This window comes from Schistocerca nitens, chromosome 8, assembly GCF_023898315.1.
Source record: "Schistocerca nitens isolate TAMUIC-IGC-003100 chromosome 8, iqSchNite1.1, whole genome shotgun sequence".
Classification (NCBI taxonomy): Eukaryota; Metazoa; Arthropoda; class Insecta; order Orthoptera; family Acrididae; genus Schistocerca; species Schistocerca nitens.
The window spans coordinates 58109588-58134651 of NC_064621.1; the positions used below are offsets into that span (position 1 = coordinate 58109588).

At 44.6% G+C, this 25064-nt stretch overlaps 1 protein-coding gene and 1 pseudogene across 1 annotated transcript in view; both read right to left on the bottom strand.

Moving 5' to 3' along the window:
- Positions 1-25064, bottom strand: part of LOC126199039 (protein white-like) — a 311297-nt gene that overhangs the window by 54694 nt on the left and 231539 nt on the right. The gene's annotated exons all lie outside the window — the stretch shown is intronic.
- Positions 23258-23375, bottom strand: LOC126199907 (5S ribosomal RNA; annotated as a pseudogene).

The following is a 25064-nucleotide window of genomic DNA, read 5'->3' on the forward strand; positions in this document are numbered from 1 at the left end:
ACTCAACTGCTGTGGTCATCAGTCCCCTAGAACTTAGAACTACTTAAAGCTAACTAACCTAAGGACATCACACACATCCATGCCCGAGGCAGGATTCGAACCTGCGACCGTAGCAGTCGTACGGTTCCGGACTGCGCGCCTAGAACCGCGAGACCACCGCGGCCGGCCCTAACAGGTTCCCCATGCCGCATTGTAGGAACGTAACTTCGCCTGGGTCTCGATTTTTTCATCGTTTTAAAGGTAAATGAAGAACAAGAGATTGGGTTCAATGTCTGTTCCACTTCCTCCCTTATGATCTCTTGAAGCGTCTTTGTTTTTTGCTCGCCGTACAATCCAAGTGTCTTCTCAACTTCCTCTCTCACTATCTGACGAAGTTGTGAAATCAGTTTCTTCCTCCATCACTGACATCGATAAGACGTTTGGAAGCCGTTCAAACGTCTTGCGTGTAATTCTTATTTGATGCATTGTCTCGATTTGCTGGCACCGTGTTATGGAGTCGTCTGCTGACGAAACCTCATTCAGGAGTAGGGCTTGATACATGCCCTCAGCAACACCCTTCATGAGATGTGCAACCTTATCTTCCTCCTTCATTCTGGGCTCCACTATTTTACACAGCTCCAAGACGTCTTGAATGTAGGATGCTGTAGTTCCTCCTGGACGCTGTGCCCTGCACTTAAATTTATCTTCAGCCTTGCACTTCTGTCATTGTGTGTCGCCGAAATACTTGCACAGTTCCGCCTGTAATACTTCCCGGCTTGTGAACGTTTCCTCGTTGTTCTCTTACCATTGCTTGGCAGTGCCCTCCAAGTAGAAAAATACGTTAGCCAAACACACGGTGTCATCCCATTTGTTGAATTTGGCTATACGCTCATATACCTTCAGCCACTTGTTTGGATCTTGGCCATCGCCACCAGAGAATCCGAAAGGATCTCTGACGTGGTGGTACACAGTTGCTGTCATCGTAACGTCCTCTTCTTCTCCTGTCTCCTATAGATGGCGATCTGTTGAATATGGGTCGAACTCGGGTTTCTCGCCACGTAAACGTTGGCTCTGTCGTGGTCTGATGGGAGCCACTGTGTCGTCGATAATGTGCGCTATCACAGGTTCCAATACCAAGCGTCTCCACCAGAGTAATGTCACGTAGAAGAAGGCGTAAGTAGATGAATGACGAGCACTAACTTCACTTAACGAAGGTTTATTCAGCGAGGCGAACTGTCTCCGGCCCGAACACATACAGTATGTATACAGTTACAGAACATTCCAGTACAATGATTCTAGACGTTTGTGGATACTTCTAGAATGAACCGAATATAGAAATTAAAATTGTATACTCCACATGAGTTTTGAACTTACGACCCTCCAATCAATACTTAAATATCATAACCAGTACACCACTGTGCTACTCAGCTTCTTCTGCGACTATATACTTTACAGAGCAGACCTTTGTTTATTCGATAGCTTCAACATTCAATGTCTCAGCTCTTGAAGAGTAGCTGCCATAGGTGGGAAAACACTGTCTTTTATTTACCCCGACAGAAAAAAATCGCGATGTGTGACATCTGGTGTCCTGCGAGGCCAAAAGCAATCAACAATATCTTATTGTTTATCTCTACGAATCAAACGTTGTGGGATGGTGGTGTTAAGATAACGTTGCACCTAAAAGTGATAGTGAGTCGGTGCACTGTCATGTATAAAAATGAAATAATTGAAATCATCGTGAAGTTGAGGAAACATCCAATGTGTAACGTTCTTGTTACAGTTTACTCCGCAAAAAGGAATGGTTCATATACTTCGTGAGCCGTAACAGCAGTACAGACATTCAGTTTCGGTGAGTCTCTCTCATGTTCGACGACGGCTTCAGGAATTCGTAACCCCCAAATTGTTATATTACTGCGTTTTACTTTAGCACACAACAGGAAGCAAAGTGTTATCTTAATGGAGGCAGGTGTAGCAGTAAACTGAGACTGGGAAAATGTAAAATACGGAGTCTCCCATGGCTCGGTCCTTGGGCCACTGATTTTCCTGATCTACATTAAAGATCTGCCAATTACAATTAATGACAGAGCAAAAATAGTCATGTTTGCGGAATATTCGAGTTTTCTGATCAAGTTAGACCGTCAGCGAGAGCGCATCGCTAGCTCCTGCTACTACTAAGGCGAGTACACCGTTTGCTTCTTACATATTTTACAAACAGCAGCGACTTATTTTCAGTTATCTGTGTAATTACTAGTTTATTTTTGTAATTTCTTGCGTGTTCGAGTGCTTACTAGGTAGAACCTTTTATTTCAATAACAGTGTTTTTGTACTTATTTGCTGCGCTTAGCTTTTAAATAGTTTTTCTGGGAAAACCTAGCGTAGTTTTCGCGTCTCGTATTTCAGTGAGTGTTTCTTGATTATCAGAGTAGCTCATCAGATTATCTTGGGAATTTGTCACCGTATAGAGTAGGGTAAACATAGTCATGTGTAGGGACTGTGGTTGTTGTGAGCGGACGCAAGGAGAATTGGCCACTCTTCGGGGACAGGTGGAGGCTTTGTCTGTTAGGCTCATCGAGCTCGAGGCGCAGGCGTCGGCTCGTAGTGGCGTTGGGGCAACTGTGGTGAGACCTATGCCTACTTCGGTGGCCTTGGAATCACATGGAACCCCTGATGTCGCTGCGTCTTCCGGCAGTGAGCATCTTACCGGTCAGCCATCACTCCAGGGTGAATGGCGGACAGTGGTGGGCTCGCGCGTGCCTGGCCGAAAGGCGAAGGTGGGATCTGGCCGCGTGGCGGCTGCCTTACCCCTTTCCAACAGGTACGGGGTGCTTCCTAGTGGTGATGACATCGTTTCCGAGCCACCACAGGATGCCTCGCCTGTTGGGCCAGTGGCCGATTCTCCGGCAAGGTCCCGACAGTCACAGAGGGCGGGCCTATTAGTTATAGGGAGCTCCAACGTTAGGCGGGTTATGGAGCCCCTCAGGAAAATAGCGGGTAGGTCGGGGAAGAATGCCAGTGTGCACTCGGTGTGCTTGCCGGGGGGTCTCGTCCGTAATGTGGAGGAGGCCCTTCCGGCAGCTATTGAACGCACTGGGTGTGACCGGCTGCAGATAGTAGCACATGTCGGAACGAATGACGCCTGCCGCTTGGGTTCTGAGGCCATCCTTGGTTCCTTCCGGCGGCTGGCTGATTTGGTGAAGACAACCAGCATCGCACGCGGAGTGCAAGCTGAGCTTAATATCTGCAGCATAGTGCCCAGAGTCGATCGCGGTCCTCTGGTTTGGAGCCGTGTGGAGGGTCTAAACCAGAGGCTCAGACGACTCTGCGACTATAATGGTTGCAAATTCATCGACCTCCGTTATTGGGTGGAGAACTGTAGGGCCCCCCTAGACAGGTCAGGCGTGCACTACACACCGGAAGCAGCTACTAGGGTAGCAGAGTACGTGTGGCGTGCACACGGGGGTTTTTTAGGTTAGAGGGACCCCCCCTTGGGCGAAACGATAAAATACCTGACGGCTTACCAGAGAGAACATTATCATCGTTGATAAAGAACGTCCGTCCTCAGAGACCAAAAACAGGAAAAGTTAACGTAATATTGGTAAACTGCAGGAGTATCCAGGGCAAGGTTCCTGAATTAGTATCTCTTATTGAAGGAAATAGTGCGCATATAGTATTAGGAACGGAAAGTTGGTTAAAACCGGAAGTGAACAGTAACGAAATCCTAGACACAGAATGGAATATATACCGCAAGGATAGGATAAACGCCAATGGTGGAGGAGTATTTATAGCAGTAAAGAATTCAATAATATCCAGTGAAGTTATTAGCGAATGCGAATGTGAAATAATCTGGGTTAAGTTAAGTATCAAAGGTGGGTCAGATATGATAGTCGGATGCTTCTATAGGCCACCTGCATCAGCAACCGTAGTAGTTGAGCGCCTCAGAGAGAACCTGCAGAACGTCGTGAAGAAGTTTCGTGATCATACTATTGTAATAGGGGGAGACTTCAATCTACCAGGTATAGAATGGGATAGTCACACAATCAGAACTGGAGCCAGGGACAGAGACTCTTGTGACATTATCCTGACTGCCTTGTCCGAGAATTACTTCGAGCAGATAGTTAGAGAACCAACTCGTGAAGCTAACGTTTTAGACCTCATAGCAACAAATAGACCGGAACTTTTCGACTCCGTGAATGTAGAAGAGGGTATCAGTGATCATAAGTCAGTGGTTGCATCAATGACTACAAGTGTAATAAGAAATGCCAAGAAAGGAAGGAAAATCTATTTGCTTAACAAGAGTGATAGGGCACAAATCGCAGAATATCTGAGTGACCACCATCAAACGTTCATTTCTGAGGAAGAGGATGTGGAACAAAAATGGAAAAAATTCAGAAACATCGTCCAGTACGCCTTAGATAAGTTCGTACCGACTAAGGTCCAAAGCGAGGGGAAAGATCCACCGTGGTATAACAATCATGTACGAAAGGTACTACGGAAACAAAGAAAGCTTCACCATAGGTTTAAGAGTAGTCGAATCATAGCTGATAAGGAAAAGCTGAACGAAGCGAAAAAGAGCGTAAAGAGAGCAATGAGAGAAGCATTCAACGAATTCGAACATAAAACATTGGCAAACAATCTAAACAAGAACCCTAAAAAGTTTTGGTCATATGTAAAATCGGTAAGCGGATCTAAATCCCCTATTCAGTCACTCGTTGACCACGATGGCACCGAAACAGAGGACGACCGAAGAAAGGCAGAAATACTGAATTCAGTGTTCCGAAACTGTTTCACTGCGGAAAATCGTAACACGGTCCCTGACTTCAGCCGTCGCACGGACGCCAAAATGGAAAATATTGAAATAAACGATATCGGAATTGAAAAACAACTGCTATCACTTAGTAGCGGAAAAGCATCCGGACCAGACGAGATACCCTTAAGATTCTACAGTGATTACGCTAAAGAACTTGCCCCCTTTCTATCAGCAATTTATCGTAGATCTCTGGAAGAACGTAAAGTACCTAGCGACTGGAAGAAAGCACAGGTCGTTCCCATTTTCAAGAAGGGTCATAAATCAGATGCGAATAATTATAGGCCTATTTCACTTACGTCAATCTGTTGTAGAATAATGGAACATGTTTTGTGTTCTCGTATTATGACGTTCTTAGATAATACAAATCTCCTTCATCATAACCAACATGGATTCCGCAAACAGAGATCATGTGAAACCCAGCTCGCACTATTTGCCCAAGAAATTCACAGTGCCGTAGACACTGGCGAGCAGATTGATGCCGTATTCCTGGACTTCAGGAAGGCATTTGATACGGTTCCGCACTTACGTTTAGTGAAAAAAATACGTGCTTACGGAATATCGGACCAGGTTTGTGATTGGATTCAGGATTTCCTAGAAGAAAGAACACAACATGTCATTCTTAACGGTTCAAAATCTGCAGATGTAGAGGTAATTTCGGGAGTACCGCAAGGAAGCGTGATAGGACCTTTATTGTTTACAATATACATAAATGACTTAGTTGACAACATCGGTAGCTCCGTGAGGCTATTTGCAGATGACACGGTTGTCTACAAGAAAGTAGCAACATCAGAAGACTCGTACGTACTCCAGGAAGACCTGCAGAGGATTAATGAATGGTGCGACAGCTGGCAGCTTTCCCTAAATGTAGATAAATGTAATATAATGCGCATACATAGGGGCAGAAATCCATTCCAGTACGATTATGCCATAGGTGGTAAATCATTGGAAGCGGTAACGACCGTAAAATACTTAGGAGTTACTATCCGGAGCGATCTGAAGTGGAATGATCACATAAAACAAATAGTGGGAAAAGCAGGCGCCAGGTTGAGATTCATAGGAAGAATTCTAAGAAAATGTGACTCATCGACGAAAGAAGTAGCTTACAAAACGCTTGTTCTTCCGATTCTTGAGTATTGCTCATCAGTATGGGACCCTTACCAGGTTGGATTAATAGAAGAGATAGACATGATCCAGCGAAAAGCAGCGCGATTCGTCATGGGGACATTTAGTCAGCGCGAGAGCGTTACGGAGATGCTGAACAAGCTCCAGTGGCAGACACTTCAAGAAAGGCGTTACGCAATACGGAGAGGTTTATTATCGAAATTACGAGAGAGCACATTCCGGGAAGAGATGGGCAACATATTACTACCGCCCACATATATCTCGCGTAATGATCACAACGAAAAGATCCGAGAAATTAGAGCAAATACGGAGACTTACAAGCAGTCGTTCTTCCCACGCACAATTCGTGAATGGAACAGGGAAGGGGGGATCAGATAGTGGTACAATAAGTACCCTCCGCCACACACCGTAAGGTGGCTCGCGGAGTATAGATGTAGATGTAGATGTATCCCAACTCCAACATGCAGGATACAGCCCTGACAGTCACTAACCACGGACAAAAATGGTTCAAGGCAAATAGCCTAACCCAAATTTTTTCAAAACCTAACATTATACAATTTCAGATGGTAAATACAAAAACTCCAAGTTCCTGAAATGGAGATCAACAACCAAATAATTTATGAAACCCCACGTACAAGACTCCTAGGCATCCAGGTAGACAGCTGCCTAAGATGGACAGAGCAAAGTGATCAGCTGGACAAAAAAACCTAGCACAGCGTGTTTTGCCCTGAGAGGGATTTCTCACCTAGTTAACAGAAAAACATTGTTTTTGTCATATTTGCGCGTTTCCATTCTGTATTCTCCTATGGTATCTTCTGGGGAAATGCTACGGGGGTTGAAAGAGTCTTCAAACCACAGAAAAGAGCAGTGAGGTTGATATGTGGGACCTCTAACAGAACAGCACGCAGAGAACTCAAACAAAATAAAATGGCTCCAAGCACTATGGGCTTAACATCTGAGGTCATCAGTCCCCTAGACTTAGAACTACTTAAACCTAACTAACCTAAGGACAACACACACGTCGATGCCCGAGGCAGGATTCGAACCTGCGACCGTAGCAGCGTCATAGTTCCGGACTGAAGCGCCTAGAACCGCTCAGCCACAGCGGCCAGCCGCAGAGATCTCTTTGACTCTGAGGACTCTGATGAACATAGTACAGCAACCGAATCAGGAATAAAAGTATATAACAAACTTTCCATCAGTATGAAGAAAGGAAGCTGATAAAGTGCAAGTATTCAAAAGTAAGATCATTTCTCAGAGAAAAAACTTATTATAAAATGAATGAATTCCTAGAGTAATAAGGCTTCCTTTTGGGTAAAAATAAAGTAAAGAGAATCTTCACTTATGAAGACAAAATTGTGTACTTATAACATTAATTATAGTGATAAAATGTAAATTTATTTATATCATAGGTCGAAATGTGTACTATCAAAAAATGGTTCAAATGGCTCTGAGCACTATGGGACTCAACATCTTAGATCATAAGTCCCCTAGAACTCAGAACTACTTAAACCTAACTAACCTAAGGACATCACACACACCCATGCCCGAGGCAGGATTCGAACCTGCGACCGTAGCAGCCCCGCGGTTCCGGACTGCAGCGCCAGAAGCGCACGGCCACCGCGGCCGGCTGTGTACTATCATTTATTCTATAGTATTAGTATTCACGTGAACTTACTTATGCGATGAAGACAAAAATTTTGTATTTTAATTCAGATCATAACGACAAAACGTAAATTTCATTATTTATTTGTGGCATTGAGATAAAAATGTGTACTTCAAATTCATTCTTCTATTCTAAGCGTTCACTTGAAATATACCAGTAAAATGCAAGCTGTAATATTGCCCAAAATCAATTTTTCATAGAAAATAAACTTTTGTAGTATATATAAAATGCTCACATAATTTTGTATTACTTCACTTGACTGGTCCTGTATTACTAGTAGAGTGATGATGATGTGTTGCTTGTGGGGTGGTCAACTGCGCGGTTATCAGCGTCCGTACAAATTCCCAACCTTTGCTCAGTCCAAACTCGCCACTTTCATGAATGGTGATGAAATCATGAGGACAACACAAACACCCAGTCATCTCGAGGCAGGTGGAAATCTCTGACACCGCCGGAAACCGAACCCGGGACCCCGTGCTCGGAAAGCAAGAACGCGACCGCGAGACTGTGAGATGCGGACTACCAGTAGAGTCTTTGTACAGGGTGGCCCAAAAAGGATGGTCACATTTTAAATAACTATAACTCCATCAGTTTTACAAATTAATTTCATTCAATTACGTAACTAAATGCTCCCAGACACCCAATTACAAGAACTAACCACAAAAAATCATGTACGGAAAATGACTTCCGGAAGATGGTGTCCTTCCTTGGTGATGCATTCCACAAGTCTTTCCTAGAAATTTTCCATCACTTTCACTACTGTTTCTTCTTGAATTGCCATAATTTCCGCACTGATTGCCTCCTTCAGATCAATTAAGTTTCGGGGCTTCTGTACGTAGACTTTTGACTTTAGGTATCCCCAAAGAAAAAAATCACAGGCTGAGAGGTCAGGTGATCTCGCGGGCCAGTGGACATCTCCAAAACGCGAGATGATGTGGTGGGGGAACATCCGCCTTAAAACACACATGGAGTCATTGGCTGTGTGGGCCGTGGCCCCGTCCTGTTGAAACCAAATTCGATCTCGATTTACATGTAACTCTCGCAGTTTCGGCACCAAAAAGCTACGTAGCATGTTAACGTAACGTTTCGAGGTCACTGTGACTGTAGCGTTGTTCTCCTCAAAAAAATAAGGACCAACAATCCCCAATCTTGAAATTCCACACCAGACTGTTACATTAGCACTATGAAGAGGCTTTTGGTGCAATTCTCTGGGATTATCTGCTGCCCAGTACCTGCAGTTTTGTTTATTGACATAGCCGTCTAAATGGAAATGGGCTTCATCTGACATAAGAAGCACAACATCATTATTAGAGTACAAGATGTCAAGCATTGATTCACAAAATCGTCTTCGCTGCTCAAAATCACGATCATAAAGCTTTTGCGTGATCATAATTTTGTATGGGTGAAACTGTAACTCACGGCTTAAAATACGCTGCAACGAACTACGGCTGAGGCCTAAAGTTTGAGCACGACGCCTAGTGGAACGACGCGGGCTTTGCAGCACTGACGCTCTAACATCATCAATGTTCTGTGGAGTAACTGCCGTACGTGTACGCCCTGTAGATTTACCACTTTTGACAGACCCTGTTGTCCGGAATGCAGTCACCCAACGTGATATGGATCTGCGATCTGGAATGGGTCCATCACGCGCTACACCAAAACGTTGTCGAAACAATCGTTGCACAGTAATAAACGATTCATCATTTCTGAAAAACTGTTCCACAGCAAAAACACGATGCTCGACCGTCCACTGCGCCATCTCGTGGCAAACTGGGTGTAATGGCCGACTTGCAGACGGCCGGCAGTGGTCCCCCCTCCTCACCTTTCAATGGTACTACGCAGTTCAAATCCGACCATCCTTTTTGGGCCACCCAGTACAATATGTAATCAACAGGACCAAATAAAAAATCAAATTAAATCACCCGATAGATGAAACGTAGATTCGGCTGAAAAGGTGAATCGTTCGGAAAAGCTGCCCTCTGCCATATCACAGAGAACTGAAATGCAAAATTCGTACCCCCTCTTATAGTTGCTGGGACGCAAGTGCTACAGTAACTACAACCTGTGAGGTTTCATTTGCAGGCGTCTTGTGGACTTCCGAGGATTCCGAGTGAACGCATCTCGGATACACTCGACGTTTTCATCAGACTTGCGTGGGCCGACGACTGCTCTTCCCTTTGCATAAGCAACCAGCTTCCGAGAATTTTGTAAGCTAGTTATAAATCTACTTGAGCAGAGGCGGCATCGTGTTGAATCGACGGCGGAATGCACATTGCACTTGAACTATCGATTGTCTTCACGCAAATTCCAAAACATAAAATCCTGTGGTGCAGTCGCCAGGTTGCTACAAACAAGCAAAGCGCAGCTGTGTCAAAACCATCCATTATCCAGATACGGGTGTAACGTGTTTATATCTTTTAAGACACAGAGGAATTACAGACGTTGGCTGCAAGCGGGCACTGATTGAAATCATGGGGAAAGTTGGAAGTTTGTGCCGGGCCAGGTTTCGAACCCGGAGCTCCTGCTTACTAGGCAGACTCTCTGGTCACTGAGCCATCCGGACACAGTGGTTATTGAGGCTGCACGCAATTTCCTATATTTCGCAGATATAGTTTGGACTATATTCCTTGGAGGAAGTGGCAACAAAACGATTATTCACGGTGGTGTGTCGAATGTTTGAAACTGGCGATATAGCATCAGACTGTCGGGAAAACATCGTACAAGTAATGCCGAGGATTGCAAGAGCCGACAATTGCGAGAATTGTCGCACTATCATCTTAATAGCACATGCATCAATGTTGCGGATGGATATAATATACAGGAGAATGGAAAAGAAAATTTAGGACCTGTTAGATGACGATCAGTCTGGCTTTAGAAAAGGCCGTTCTGATGCGACTGATAATGATAGCGAGACTGTAGAAAAATCAAGACACTTTCATAGGATTTGTCCACCTGAAGCGTTCGACAATGTAAAATGGTGCAAGTTTTACGAAATTCTTAGAAAAACAGAAGTCAGCTTAAAGAAAGACGCTTAATATGCAATATGTACAACAAATGTCGAAAACCAAGAACGAAGTGCTCGGATTAAAAAGGGTGTAAGCCAAGGGCTTAGTCTTTCGCCCCTACTGTTCAATCTGTACAACGAAGAAGTGACGAAGGCGATGAAAGAAAGCTTTAATCGCTGGATTAAAATTCATGTCGAAAAGATATCGATGATAAGATCTGCTGATAGACTACTATCTCCAGTGAACGTGGAGAAGAATTACATGGCTTGCTGAATGAAATAAACCGTCTAACGAGTACAGAGTATAGACTGAGAGTAAATCGAAAAATATGAAAGTAATGAGAAGTAGCGGAAATGAGAACAGCGAGTAACTTATCATAGTTGGTGGTCACACAGCAGAAGAAGTTAAGACGTTCTGCTACCTAAGCAGCACAATAAAACGTGAAGGACGGAGCAAGGATGACATGAAAAGGAGACTAGGACGGCAACAAGTGCGTGTCTGGCCAAGTGAATTCTTTTAGTATCAAACATTGCCCTTCATTTGAGTAAGAGATATATAATCATGTACGTTTGGAGCACAGCATTGTATGTTAGTGAAACATGGACTGTGGGAACCCGGAAAAGAAGAGAATAGAAGCATTTGAGATTGGTGTTACAGACGGATGTTGAAAATTAGGTGGACCGATAAGGTAAGAAATGAGGAGGTTCTGGCAGAAACGGAGAGGAAAGGAATATGTGGAAAACACTTACAAGCAGGAGTGATAGGATGATAGGACATCTGTTAAGCCGTCAGGGAACGACTTCCATGGTACTAGAGGGAGCCGTAGAGGGGAAAAACTGTAGAGGAAGGCAGAGAATGGAATACATCAAGAAAATAATTAAGGACGAAAGTTGCAAGTGGAACTCTGAGGTGAAAAGGTTAGCACAGGAGACGAATTCGTGTCGGGCTACAACAAACCAACCACAAGAAAAAATATTTCTTATGAAGTCGATGCCCAGACACTGCATGTAGTTTACATCTGTAAATGGCCCTTGTACACTCCTGGAAATTGAAATAAGAACACCGTGAATTCATTGTCCCAGGAAGGGGAAACTTTATTGACACATTCCTGGGGTCAGATACATCACATGATCACACTGACAGAACCACAGGCACATAGACACAGGCAACAGAGCATGCACAATGTCGGCACTAGTACAGTGTATATCCACCTTTCGCAGCAATGCAGGCTGCTATTCTCCCATGGAGACGATCGTAGAGATGCTGGATGTAGTCCTGTGGAACGGCTTGCCATGCCATTTCCACCTGGCGCCTCAGTTGGACCAGCGTTCGTGCTGGACGTGCAGACCGCGTGAGACGACGCTTCATCCAGTCCCAAACATGCTCAATGGGGGACAGATCCGGAGTTCTTGCTGGCCAGGGTAGTTGACTTACACCTTCTAGAGCACGTTGGGTGGCACGGGATACATGCGGACGTGCATTGTCCTGTTGGAACAGCAAGTTCCCTTGCCGGTCTAGGAATGGTAGAACGATGGGTTCGATGACGGTTTGGATGTACCGTGCACTATTCAGTGTCCCCTCGACGATCACCAGTGGTGTACGGCCAGTGTAGGAGATCGCTCCCCACACCATGATGCCGGGTGTTGGCCCTGTGTGCCTCGGTCGTATGCAGTCCTGATTGTGGCGCTCACCTGCACGGCGCCAAACACGCATACTCATCGCTGAAGACGACACGTCTCCATTCGTCCCTCCATTCACGCCTGTCGCGACACCACTGGAGGCGGGCTGCACGATGTTGGGGCGTGAGCGGAAGACGGCCTAACGGTGTGCGGGACCGTAGCCCAGCTTCATGGAGACGGTTGCGAATGGTCCTCGCCGATACCCCAGGAGCAACAGTGTCCCTAATTTGCTGGGAAGTGGCGGTGCGGTCCCCTACGGCACTGCGTAGGATCCTACGGTCTTGGCGTGCATCCGTGCGTCGCTGCGGTCCGGTCCCAGGTCGACGGGCACGTGCACCTTCCGCCGACCACTGGCGACAACATCGATGTACTGTGGAGACCTCACGCCCCACGTGTTGAGCAATTCGGCGGTACGTCCACCCGGCCTCCCGCATGCCGGTTCACGTCCACGCTTTCGCGGCATGCTACCAGTGTTAAAGACTGCGATGGAGCTCCGTATGCCACGGCAAACTGGCTGACACTGGCGGCGGCGGTGCACAAATGCTGCGCAGCTAGCGCCATTCGACGGCCAACACCGCGGTTCCTGGTGTGTCCGCTGTGCCGTGCGTGTGATCATTGCTTGTACAGCCCTCTCGCAGTGTCTGGAGCAAGTATGGTGGGTCTGACACACCGGTGTGAATGTGTTCTTTTTTCCATTTCCAGGAGTGTAGTTCTGCGACCGATGTTCACTTTAACTTACTTGCTGATGTTCAGTTTTGCGCCGGACGCTAGTTTGTATTTCTTTACACGAGTAATTTCCGAAGCCATCGCTACCTCTTTATTGATCAAGCTTGTCGGCGATTCGCGTACAATTCTCGTGGGCATTTATGGAAAGTATTTGAAGGACGTTGTTGTGGTAAGCGGTAAGGTGTTGGACGTCTGTGCTTCATCACAGAACGAGGAAATCGGAAACTTGCCCGCTCTGTAGAGCGACATAGAAGAAGATCTGCGGCATATCCGATGATAGAGTATGACGCTGGTGAAGGCACAGTTGTTTCGGGGTACTGTTCGCTGCACATTCTTGATCATTGGTCTCCGCAACAGACGACATCTACGTGTTCCCATGTTGACCTAACGACAGTTACGGTTGCTATGATCATTGAGATTCGATCGTGGATTAAATGAAACGTGGAGCCTGGTCGGATGAATCACATTTTCTAGTTACTCCAGGCCGACAGGCGAACCCAAGTCCGCAGTCAACCAGGCTTGAAACAAGCATCGCGTAGCGGGCACGGTCCGGTGCGGGCAGCATCATTCCGTTGCGGGAAATTCACCTAGGCTTCCATGGAGAACGTAGTACTAACCGACAGCTGCAGGCTGTGTGGGCATCGCTGACGGTCCCCTTGCATCCCTCTACGTTTGGTATCTTCCCAGACGGAGACAGCACCTCCCAGTAAACTGTAATGTGCTGCAGTGCTTTGAGGAGTACGTCAGTGAACTCTTCGTATCTTGGCAGCGAAATTTTCCTAACCTGAACCCGATGGAACACGTCCGGTACGCTACCGGGCGCCAACTCCGTGGTCTACATCTACATCTACATCTACATCTACATGATTACTCTGCAATTCACATTTAAGTGCTTGGCAGAGGGTTCATCGAACCACAATCATACTATCTCTCTACCATTCCACTCTCGAACAGCGCACGGGAAAAACGAACACCTAAACCTTTCTGTTAGAGCTCTGATTTCTCTTATTTTATTTTGATTATCATTCCTACCTATGTAGGTTGGGCTCAAAAAAATATTTTCGCATTCGGAAGAGAAAGTTGGTGACTGAAATTTCGTAAATAGATCTCGCCGCGACGAAAAACGTCTTTGCTTTAATGACTTCCATCCCAATCATATCTGCCACACTCTCTCCCCTATTACGTGATAATACAAAACGAGCTGCCTTTTTTTCACCCTTTCGATGTCCTCCGTCAGTCCCACCTGGTAAGGATCCCACACCGCGCAACAATATTCTAACAGAGGACGAACTGGTGTAGTGTAAGCTGTCTCTTTAGTGGACTTGTTGCATCTTCCAAGTGTCCTGCCAATGAAACGCAACCTTTGGCTCGCCTTCCCCACAATATTATCTATGTGGTCTTTCCAACTGAAGTTGTTCGTAATTTTAACACCCAGGTACTTAGTTCAACTGACAGCCTTGAGAATTGTACTATTATCGAGTAATCGAATTCAAACGGATTTCTTTTGGAACTCATGTGGATCACCACACATTTCGTTATTTAGCGTCAACTTCCACCTGCCACACCATAGAGCAATCTTTCCTAAATCGCTTTGCAACTGATACTGGTCTTCGGATGACCTTACTAGACGGTAAATTACAGCATCATCTGCGAACAACCTAAGAGAACTGCTCAGATTGTCACCCAGGTCATTTATATAGATCAGGAACAGCAGAGGTCCCAGGACGCTTCCCAGGGGAACACCTGATATCACTTCAGTTTTACTCGATGATTTGCCGTCTACTACTACGAACTGCGACCTTCCTGACAGGAAATCACGAATCCAGTCGCACAACTGAGACGATACCCCATAGGCCCGCAGCTTGATTAGAAGTCGCTTGTGAGGAACGGTGTCAAAAGCTTTCCGGAAATCTAGAAATACGGAATCAACTTGAGATCCCCTGTCGATAGCGGCCGTTGGTTCGTGCGAATAAAGAGCTAGCTGCGTTGCACAAGAACGATGTTTTCTGAAACCATGCTGATTACGTATCAATAGATTGTTCCCTTCGAGGTGATTCATAATGTTTGAATACAGCATATGCTCCAAAACCCTACTGCAAACCGACGTCAATGATATAGGTCTGTAGTTCGATGGATTACTCCTACTACCCTTCTTAAACACTGGTGCGACCTGCGCAATTTTCCAGTCTGTAGGTTCAGATCTATCGGAGAGCGAGCGGTTGTATATCATTGCTAATTAGGGAGCTATTGTATCAGCGTAATCTGAAAGGAACATTGTCGGTATACAATCTGGACCTGAAGAGTTGCCTGTATCAAGCGATTTGAGTTGCTTCGCAACCCCTAAGGTATCTACTTCTAACTCATGCTAGCAGCTGTTTGTGTTTCAAATTCTGGAATATTCCATTCGTCTTCCCTGGTGAAGGAATTTCGGAAAACTGCGTCCAATAACTCCGCTTTAGCGGCACAGTCGTCGGTAACAGTACCATCGGCACTGCGCAGCGATGGTATTGACTGCGTCTTGCCGCTTGTGTACTTTACATACGACCTGAATTTCTTCGGATTTTCTACCAAATTTCGAGACAATGTGTCATTGTGGAAGCTATTAAAGGCATCTCGCATTGAAGTCGGTGCCAAATTTCGCGCGTCTGTAAATTTTAGCCTATCTTCGGGATTTCGCGTTCTTCTGAACTTCGCATGCCTTTTTCCGTTGCCTCTGCAACAGCGTTCGGGCCTGTTTTGTGTACCATGGGGTATCACTTTCATCTCTTAAAAATTTATGAGGTACGAATCTCTCAATTGCTGTTGCTACTATATCTTTGAATTTGAGCCACATCTCGTCTACATTTTCATAGTCAGTTCGGAAGGAATGGAGATTGTCTCTTAGGAAGGCTTCTAGTGACACTTTATCCGCTTTTTTAAATAAAATTATTTTGCATTTGTTTCTGGTGGATTTGGAGGAAACGGTATTGAGCCTAGCTACAACGACCTTGTGATCACTAATCCCTGTATCAGTCATGATGCTCTCTATCAGCTCTGGATTGTTTGTGGCTAAGAGGTCAAGTGTGTTTTTGCAACCATTTACAATTCGCGTGGGTTCGTGGACTAACTGCTCGAAATAATTTTCGGAGAAAGCATTTAGGACAATCTAGGAAGATGTTTTCTGCCTACCACCGGTTTTGAACAAGTATTTTTGCCAACATATCGAGGGAAGGTTGAATACCCCACCAACTATAACCATATGAGTGGGGTATTTATTTGTTACGAGACTCAAATTTTCTCTGAACTGTTCAGCAAATATATCATCGGAGTCTGGGGGTCGGTAGGAGGAGCCAATTATTAGTTCAGCTATTAAGTATAACCTCCACCCATACCAATTCGCACAGAGTATCTACTTCGACTTAACTACAAGATAAACCACTACTGACAGACACAAACACTGCACCACCAATTCTGCCTAATCTATCTTTCCTGAACACCGTCTGAGACTTCGTAAAAAATTCTGCAGAACTTATTTCAGACTTTAGCCAGCTTTCTGTACCATCGTCCCGCAATACACCCAAACTGGACATGTGGCGCTAAATACCTCCAGAAAACTACAAACGACTTTGTCTGATCGAATCCACGCAAAATTGCACTCTTTCTTAGTCACAGCTTAGTTCAGGCACTTTTGCAACTGGAATCACTGCAAATCCTGGGGAGAGACTAATAAATAAGTTGACATATTTTGGACATTTTCATTAAATAATGTTCTGGAGTAACTCATCTTTAAGGAAAAATTATTCATTTCGCAACACGTGCGGAAAGAAAAATATGTGGGTCACAGCAATGATCATCTTGTACACGTCTCTATAAGGAGTCGCGAATTCTGAGTAGTGCTTCAGGGTACACTCATTCTCTCATGAAGTTTGTTCTAAATAATCCACTGTAGCTGAAGCGGAACAGTGATGTACGTAATTACAGTACCAGAAGGAAAAATGAGATTCATTACTTCAAATTATGGTTGTCTTCAGCACAAAAGTTGTTCACAATGCTACAGCTAAAATCTTTGGTTAACACTTACCTAATTATACAAAACGTCTGACAGACAGAAAACTCAAATCTGAAAAGAATCTGAAAAAATTTCTCCTTGACAACGCCTTTTACTCCGTAATATAATTTCTATTATTGTAATATGTGAAACGTGCTGGGTACGAATTAGTAACTCACATCCATATACTTAAAAAATAAAACAAGAGAAACCTTATAAATGCCAACATATATCCATTTGTTGTTGTGGTCTTCAGTCCTGAGACTGGTTTGATGCAACACACCATGCTACCTATCCTGTCCAAGCTTCTTCATCTCCTAGTACTTACTGCAACCTACATCCTTATGAATCTGTTTAGTGTATTCATCTCTTGGTCTCCCTCCACAATTTTTACCCTCCACGCTGCCCTCCAATGCCAAATTTGTGATCCGTTGATGTCTCAGAACATGTCCTACCAACCGGTCCCTTCTTCTTGTCAAGTTGTGCCACAAACTCCTCCCCAATTCTATTCAATACCTCCTCATTAGTTATGTGATCTACCCATACTAAGAAATTAATTTGCGATTGAATGCAAAATGAGACGTCCCACATCATAACGATGAAACGAACTAACGAAGTCTTCTGAGTGGTGTGACGTGGTCCGCCACGGATTCATCTCCTGTGACAACCTCTTTAGCTGAACGTAACACTTCCTACATCCTCAATGATTTGGTGGATGTATTCCCAATCTCTGTCTTCCCCTACAGTTTTTGGCGTCTACAGTTCCCTCTAGTACCATGGAGGTTATTACCTGATTACTTGGCAGATGTCCTATCATCCCGCCTTTCTTCTTGTCACTGTTTTCCACATGTCCGTTTCTCCACCGATTCTGTGATGAACTTCCTCACTCATTACCTTATTAGTCCACCTAATTTTCAACATTCTACTGTAGCACCCCACCTCAAACACTTCGATTGTCTTCTGTTTCGGTTTTCTCGCTGCCCATGTTTGACTGCCATACGATGCTGTGCTCCAAACGTACATTCTTAGAAATTTCTTCCTTAAATCAAGGACTATGATAACAGCAGGCTTCTCTAGGCCAGAAATGCCCTATTCCCTCTTTGACTGTGGTTGTCTTTATGTCCTCCTTGCTTCTTTCGTCACGGGTTGTTCTGCTTCCAAGGTAGCAGAATTTCTTAACGTCGTCTATTTCCTGATCGCCTATTCTTATGTTAACTTTCTCGCTGTTCTCATTTCCCAGCGGAACTTACTTTTTTTCGATTCACTCTCAGTCTATACTCTGTCCCCGTTAGGTGGTTCATTTCATTCAGCAGGCCATGTAATTCTTCTCCACGTTCACTGGAGACAGCAGTCTATCAACAGATCTTATCATGGATATCCTTTCAACATGAATTTTAATCCAGCTATTGAAGCTTTCTTTCATCTCCTTCGTCACTTCTTCGTCGTGTTCCGAATACATAGAAAGATAGATCCCTTATCATTTAGCTACAAAATAGCAGGTCAGCAACTGGAAGCAGTTAATTCCATTAATTATCTGGGAGTACGCATTAGGAGTGATTTAAAATGGAATGATCATATAAAGTTAATCGTCGGTAAAGCAGATGCCAGACTGGGATTCATTGGAAGAATCCTAAGGAAATGCAATCCGAAAACAAAGGAAGTAGGTTACAGTACACTTGTTCGCCCACTGCTTGAATACTGCTCAGCAGTGTGGGATCCGTATCAGATAGGAGATAGGAGATAGATGAGGATAAAAGAGAGATTAGAGCCCACACTGAAGCATACCGACAATCCTTCTTTCCACGAACAATACGAGACTGGAATAGAAGGGAGTACCGATAGAGGTACTCAAGGTACCCTCCGCCACACACCGTCTGGTGGCTTGCTGAGTATGGATGTAGATGTAGTTGTAGATGTAGATGTACAGATTGAATAGTAGGGGTGAAAGACTAAACACTTGCCTTACACCCTTTTTAATCGGAGCACTTCGTTCTCGGTTTTCGACTTTTCTTGTTCCCTTTTGTCTTGTACGTGTGTATATTAAGCGTCTTTCCCTAAGCTGACCTCTACTTTTCTCAGAATTTCTTTTTTCGGTTTACTCTCTATCAACAGTGTGTATCCAACAGATCGTGTAACCTTCTTCACTTTCTTTGGGGATAGCAATGTCATCAGCGAATCTTATCATTGATATCCTTTCACCCTGAATTACTATCCCTCCCCTGAACTTTCATTTTATTTCCGGCATTGCTTCTTCGATCCATAGACAGCAGGGGCGAACGACTGCATGCGATCTTACACCCGTTTTAATTCGAACACTACGTTCTTGGTCATCGAGTCTTATTGTTCCTTCTTGATTTTCGTACATACTTTACATTACCCATCTTTCCTGTAGCTTACTCATATTTTTTAGGTTTTCGAACATCTTGTCCCATTTGATACTGCTGTTGTTCTGGCTGCAAAACGTGAACCAACACACCAATAACGAAGTGGTAACGATGTTTTGGCTCATCACGGCGTTTGTGGAACCAAGCCTATGTGCACAAACCTGTGTCATCATGCACTTCTTCTTCTACCTTTATAACGTTCATAACAGCCTGTACCTGAGTACACCATATTGGGTGGGCATATCTCATACAAATGTGCCCATTAACTTCCGATAAAAACTGCTCAACTATCCCGAAAACAAAAAACGCTGTTCACAATTTAAAGATGTGCAATCGCATATTGCGAGTCTACCGTACATTGTCGTCGACAGAGCATGGTTCGTCCACTTTGCTATTATCATCGGAAGTAAAATGTTATTGTACTGGTTGTAAAAGTTACTCGATCGTCACATACAAGTATTTCTTGAGTTGGGAATGAAGTATCGAAACGCATAAAGAAAATGTCATAGCTTCGTCGGTAATGTCCGTAACTGGGTATCACATAACCGTTCACGATGTGGCCCATTGTTTGTATTCCGACTGATTATTGGCACTTAAGTTCATACGTGACATAAAAGAGCCTTAGCGTATTACCAGAGACTTCCAACATGCAATAAAACACATTTTTTTTCTGTTAGCAGGATGGCTTTCTTCAGGATGCCAATAGAGCGTATTATTTCTCACTCTTGGTTACAAAACCCTGTATTTCGATATAATTTCCGTTCAGTGTGACGGTCTTACGGTACGTTATTGGGAGCGCCTGTAGCCCGCGTGGTAGCACCCTACTCGTCTGCGTCAGAGTCAATTGTTTTGCTGAATCAATAACTTCATCCACGTACGGCTTCTGACTGAGTGCATCCTCCATTTGCTCAAACAGATGGAAGTCTGAAGATGCGAGATTTGGGTTCACATGGCTCTGAGCACTATGGGACTTAACATCTGAGGTCATCAGTCCCCTAGAGCTTAGAACTACTTAAAACTAACTAACTTAAGGACATCACACACAACCATGCCCGAGACAGGATTCGAACCTGCGGCCGTAGCGGTCGCGCGGTTCCAAACTGAAGCGCCTAGAACCACTGGGCCACACCGGCCGGCGCGAGATTTGGGCTGTAACGTGGATGAGGAAGAGCAGTTCAAGGAAATGTCAGCTCTACCAAGACAGACGTCCAGTTGAGCAGTGAGGTCTTTAAAGGTCTTTAATTGTGATCCGTCGATCACCTCAGAGTGCCCGTACTTTCCAACGTTGTTGGAGTCACAGCTGTGCGCAGACGGACGGCACGCAGGATTTCGGACAGGTTCGCGTGGCCTTCTCGCGACGATGAGAGACGCATCACCCAAATACTTCAAGAAAGTGGCTGGACTGGGCTGTGTACACATTCGGATTATGGACGGGCGTTGACGACTGCGCAGTTGAGCGCCCCACAAACGAAACATCATCATCATCATAACCCAACTACTCGCCGCTCTTTTGCGGATAGCTTTTCGCCGATCACCACGAAGGAGGGTGTCCGCACATTCCAATATTACGGGGGTCACAGCAATGTGCGGTCGGCCGGCGCCCGGGAGTTCGGACAGGTTTGCGCGACCTTGTTGTTGCGGTGATGACAGACGCCTCTCCCATCGACTCACCGTCCTTTGGTTCACTGTCAAATCTCCTTAGAAATCTCCGCAAGCGCCTCTGCACATCTGCAATGCTCTCGTTTTCCGCCAAAAACAACCCCAATGACAGCCCTCTGCTTGGGACACACCTCCGTTACAGACACCGTTTTCAAAGCTACGTACAGCGGCGTCACGAACCAGAACTTCATGAAACTAGAGGAGCTGAAGCAGGAATATTTCAAAATGTTTCACGTCGAATTTCGCATTTTTTCAACTGAAACTGGCAGAGAGAAAAAAATAGTGCTGCATTTCTTACAGTACGCTCCTCGTACTTTAACACCTACGCTCATAATTCCTAACTATTAACAGAAATTCAAATAAGCACTTTCTCACTTCATCCGTTTCGACTCAAGAGCTTCACTCGCAGTTCTATAGGGACGTAGAGGTTATCACTTGTGTAAACTGCTGAATCCGTACATCGCTGACAGCGTAGAGCGAAAATTACGCCTACAATCGCAGAGTGCGGCAACCCAACAGGCAGCAGTGTTTCGCAGGCTGCAAGAAGGAAGGAAGGTTAGGGTTTAACGTACTGTCGACGACAAGATCATTTGAAGCAGATTACTTGCTCGGAATGAGGATGGATGGGGAAAGAAATCGGTCATTCTCTTTTAAAGGAACCGTTATGATTTTCACCTTCAACGATTTAGGGAAAACCCGGAACCCTAAATCTCGATGACTGGTCAGCAGTTCTCCGGTATACCAATCCTGTGTCTTGCCACTGTTCCACTTTGGCCCCCAGAAGCAGGGTGAATTCCATACACTGCACAGTTTCAAGATGACATATCAGCCCGCAACGTAACTATACTATTTCATCCACCTTCCTCACATTTAACACCAAGCAATAGCTGCATATTTGAGTAGATATAATATGGGGACTAAGATTTACTTTTCACCTCAAACCAATTTCTAATATAAGAATTATAAAATATGGACAAGGACAAAAATTCTTAGTCCCATTCAATAAACAAAAGGGCATTTGTCGTCACATAGCACTGTTGTTTATGTTCTGGTCTTCAGTCCGAAGAGTGGTTTAGATGCAGCTCCCCACGCTAATCTTCTCTTGTGCAAGCCTTTTCATCACTGAATAAATACTGCAAGCTACTTTCCTATCTGGTTATCACACCCGTGCTTTGGTTTCCTTTTACGATTGTTAACACACCATCCATCCCCGCTCTTCCCACCATTACCAATTAGACAATTTCTCAGTACGTCTCCTATTAACCATCCCGTTTTCTTAGCCACCTCGTTCCACCAATTTCTTTTATCCCCAGTTTGCTTTCTACCCACACTCAACTAATCCTCAACTTTCTTCTTTAGCGCCACATTTCAAAAGCTACTTCTCTCTTTTCATCTGATCTGTTTGTAGTACACGTTTCACTTCAATACAAAGCTACAATCCAGACAAATACCCTAAGATATTCGTAGCACTTAGATTTATATTTCATGTTAAGAAGTTCCTCAGTTTCAGAAATGCTTCTCTTACTATAGCCAGCCTACACTTATATCCTCTCTACTCCGACCATCATCACTTTATTCGTAGCCAAGATAGCAAAACTCACCTACTGCCCTCAGTGTCTTATTTTCTATTCTCTTCTCTTAGCCGGCCGGTGTGGCCGAGCGGTTCTAGCCGCTTCAGTCTGGAACCGCGCGACCGCTACGGTCGCAGGTTCGAATCCTGCCTCGGGCTTGTATGTGTGCGATGTCCTTAGTTAGGTTTAATTAGTTCTAAGTTCTAGGGTACTGATAACCTCAGCCCCATAGTGCTCAGAGCCATTTGACCCATTTGATCTTCGCTTACTTTTGTTTGTGTTCGCCTTAGAAACTCTCTTCAAGACACTATGCCTTCCATTCCATATAGGTTCTAAGTCAGTTGCCGTCTCTGACAGAATTATAGCGTTATTAGCAGCGAACCTCAAAGTTCTTTAATTTTTTCTCCCTGACCTTTAATTCACTCACTCCGTGTTCAGGCCACGAGTGGCCTACCGGGACCATCCGACCGCCGTGTCATCCTCAGTGGAAGATGCGGATAGGCGGACAGAAGGGGCGTGGGGTCAGCACACTGCTCTCCTGGTCGTTATGATGGTATTCTTGACCGAAGCCACTACTAATCGGTCGAGTAGCTCCTCAATTGGCATCACGAGGCTGAGTGCACCCCGAAAAATGGCAACAGTGCATGGCGGCCTGGATGGTCACCCATCCGAGTGCCGACCACGCCCGACAGCGCTTAACTTCGGTGATCTCACGGGAACCGGTGTATGCACTGCGGCAAGGCCGTTGCCGACCTTTACAAATTTTTTCTTCATTTTCTTTACTGCTTGTTCATCGTACAGATTTAATAACATCAGAGATTGGCTACAAACCTGTCTCATTCCTTTCTCAGTTACTACTTCCTCTTCACATCCTTCATTTATTACTACTGCAGTCTGGTTTCTGCACGAATTCCTTCAAAATTTAAAAAGGTGTAGTTCAGACAACACCGTCAAAACCATTCTCTAAATCTACATATGCAGGTTTTTCTTTCTTCATATAATTGCATGTAGCTCAACGGCCTGTTGGAAGTCCTTCAATTGGTCGCCACTTTGGCGTTTGCGTGTCTCTAATATACGTAAGTTACTTAACCAAGACAAGGGAACATACATTTAAAAGTGGAAAAATGGCTCTGAGCACTATGCGGACTTGACTTCTGAGGTCATCAGTCGCCTAGAACTTAGCTAATTAAACCTAACTAACCTAAGGACATCACACACATCCATGCCCGAGGCAGGATTCGAACCTGCGACCGTAGCGGTCGCTGGGCTACAGACTGTAGCGCCTAGAACCGCACGGCCACTCCGGCCGGCATTTAAAAGTGGAATCCGATCCACATGTAGTTAGTGGCAACTTCTCTCGTCGGTGAGAGGTGAAGGTTGGATTAAAGGCAGACTCAAATTTTCGTTGTTCAACCAGGTTTCGATCTTGCGACCTCTCGATTTTCATGCAAGCACTTTACCGCTAGACCAACAGGCCCGACTACGCGAAGATAATTGATAGGGTCAGTAGTATTGCCTTGCGTGTTCCTACATTTCTGTAGGATCTTCCTCCAGGTTGGTTTCTATCAGTTTTTCCATTCTCCTATATATAGAATTCGTGTCAAAATTTTGAGATCGTGACCTATTAAACGCATAGTCCGGTACGATTCATACTTGTCTGCATCTGCCTTCTTTTGAGGTTCAATAATTAAATTTCTCTTGAACTCTGTGGGTTTTCATCTGTCTCATATATTTTGCACATGAGGTGTAATAGTTTTGTAATGTTTTGTAATGAATATCTCTCTCAAGGATCACAGTAATTATGAGGGAATGTCGTCCACTCCAGGAGCCTTGTTTCGTCTAAACTTTTTCAGTGCTCTGCCAAATTCTTCTCGCAATATACTGTCTTCCATCACATCTTCACCTTTTACCTCTTTCTACAATATTTTTCTCTGTAAGAGAACCTCCGGTATTCCTTCCACCTTTCAGTTTTCCGTTCTTTACTCTGAACTGGATTGCAATCTGGACTCCCGATATTGATGCAGCTGCTTCTCTTTTCTCCAAAGGTCACTTTAACTTTCCTTTATGCAGCATGTATCTTTCTGCTACTCATACATGTTTCTACGGTTTTTATTTGTCCTCTAGCCATTCCTGTTTAGCCATTTTGCATTTTCTGTCCAAGTCATTTTTTAGATGTCAGCATTCCATTTCGCCTGTTTCAATTAGTGTATATTTATACTTCCTCCTGCCTTCAATTAAATTCAGTATCTCCTGTGATATCAAAGGATTTCTTCTGGGCCTTGTTTTTTCACCTATATGATACTGTGCTGCCCTCACTATTTTATCTCTATAAGCTACACTTTGGTCTTCTACTGCACTCCTTTCTTCTGTTTCAGAACAACGTTGCGTGATGTCCCTCTGAAACTCTCAACAACCTCTGGTTCTGAGTTTATCTCTCTT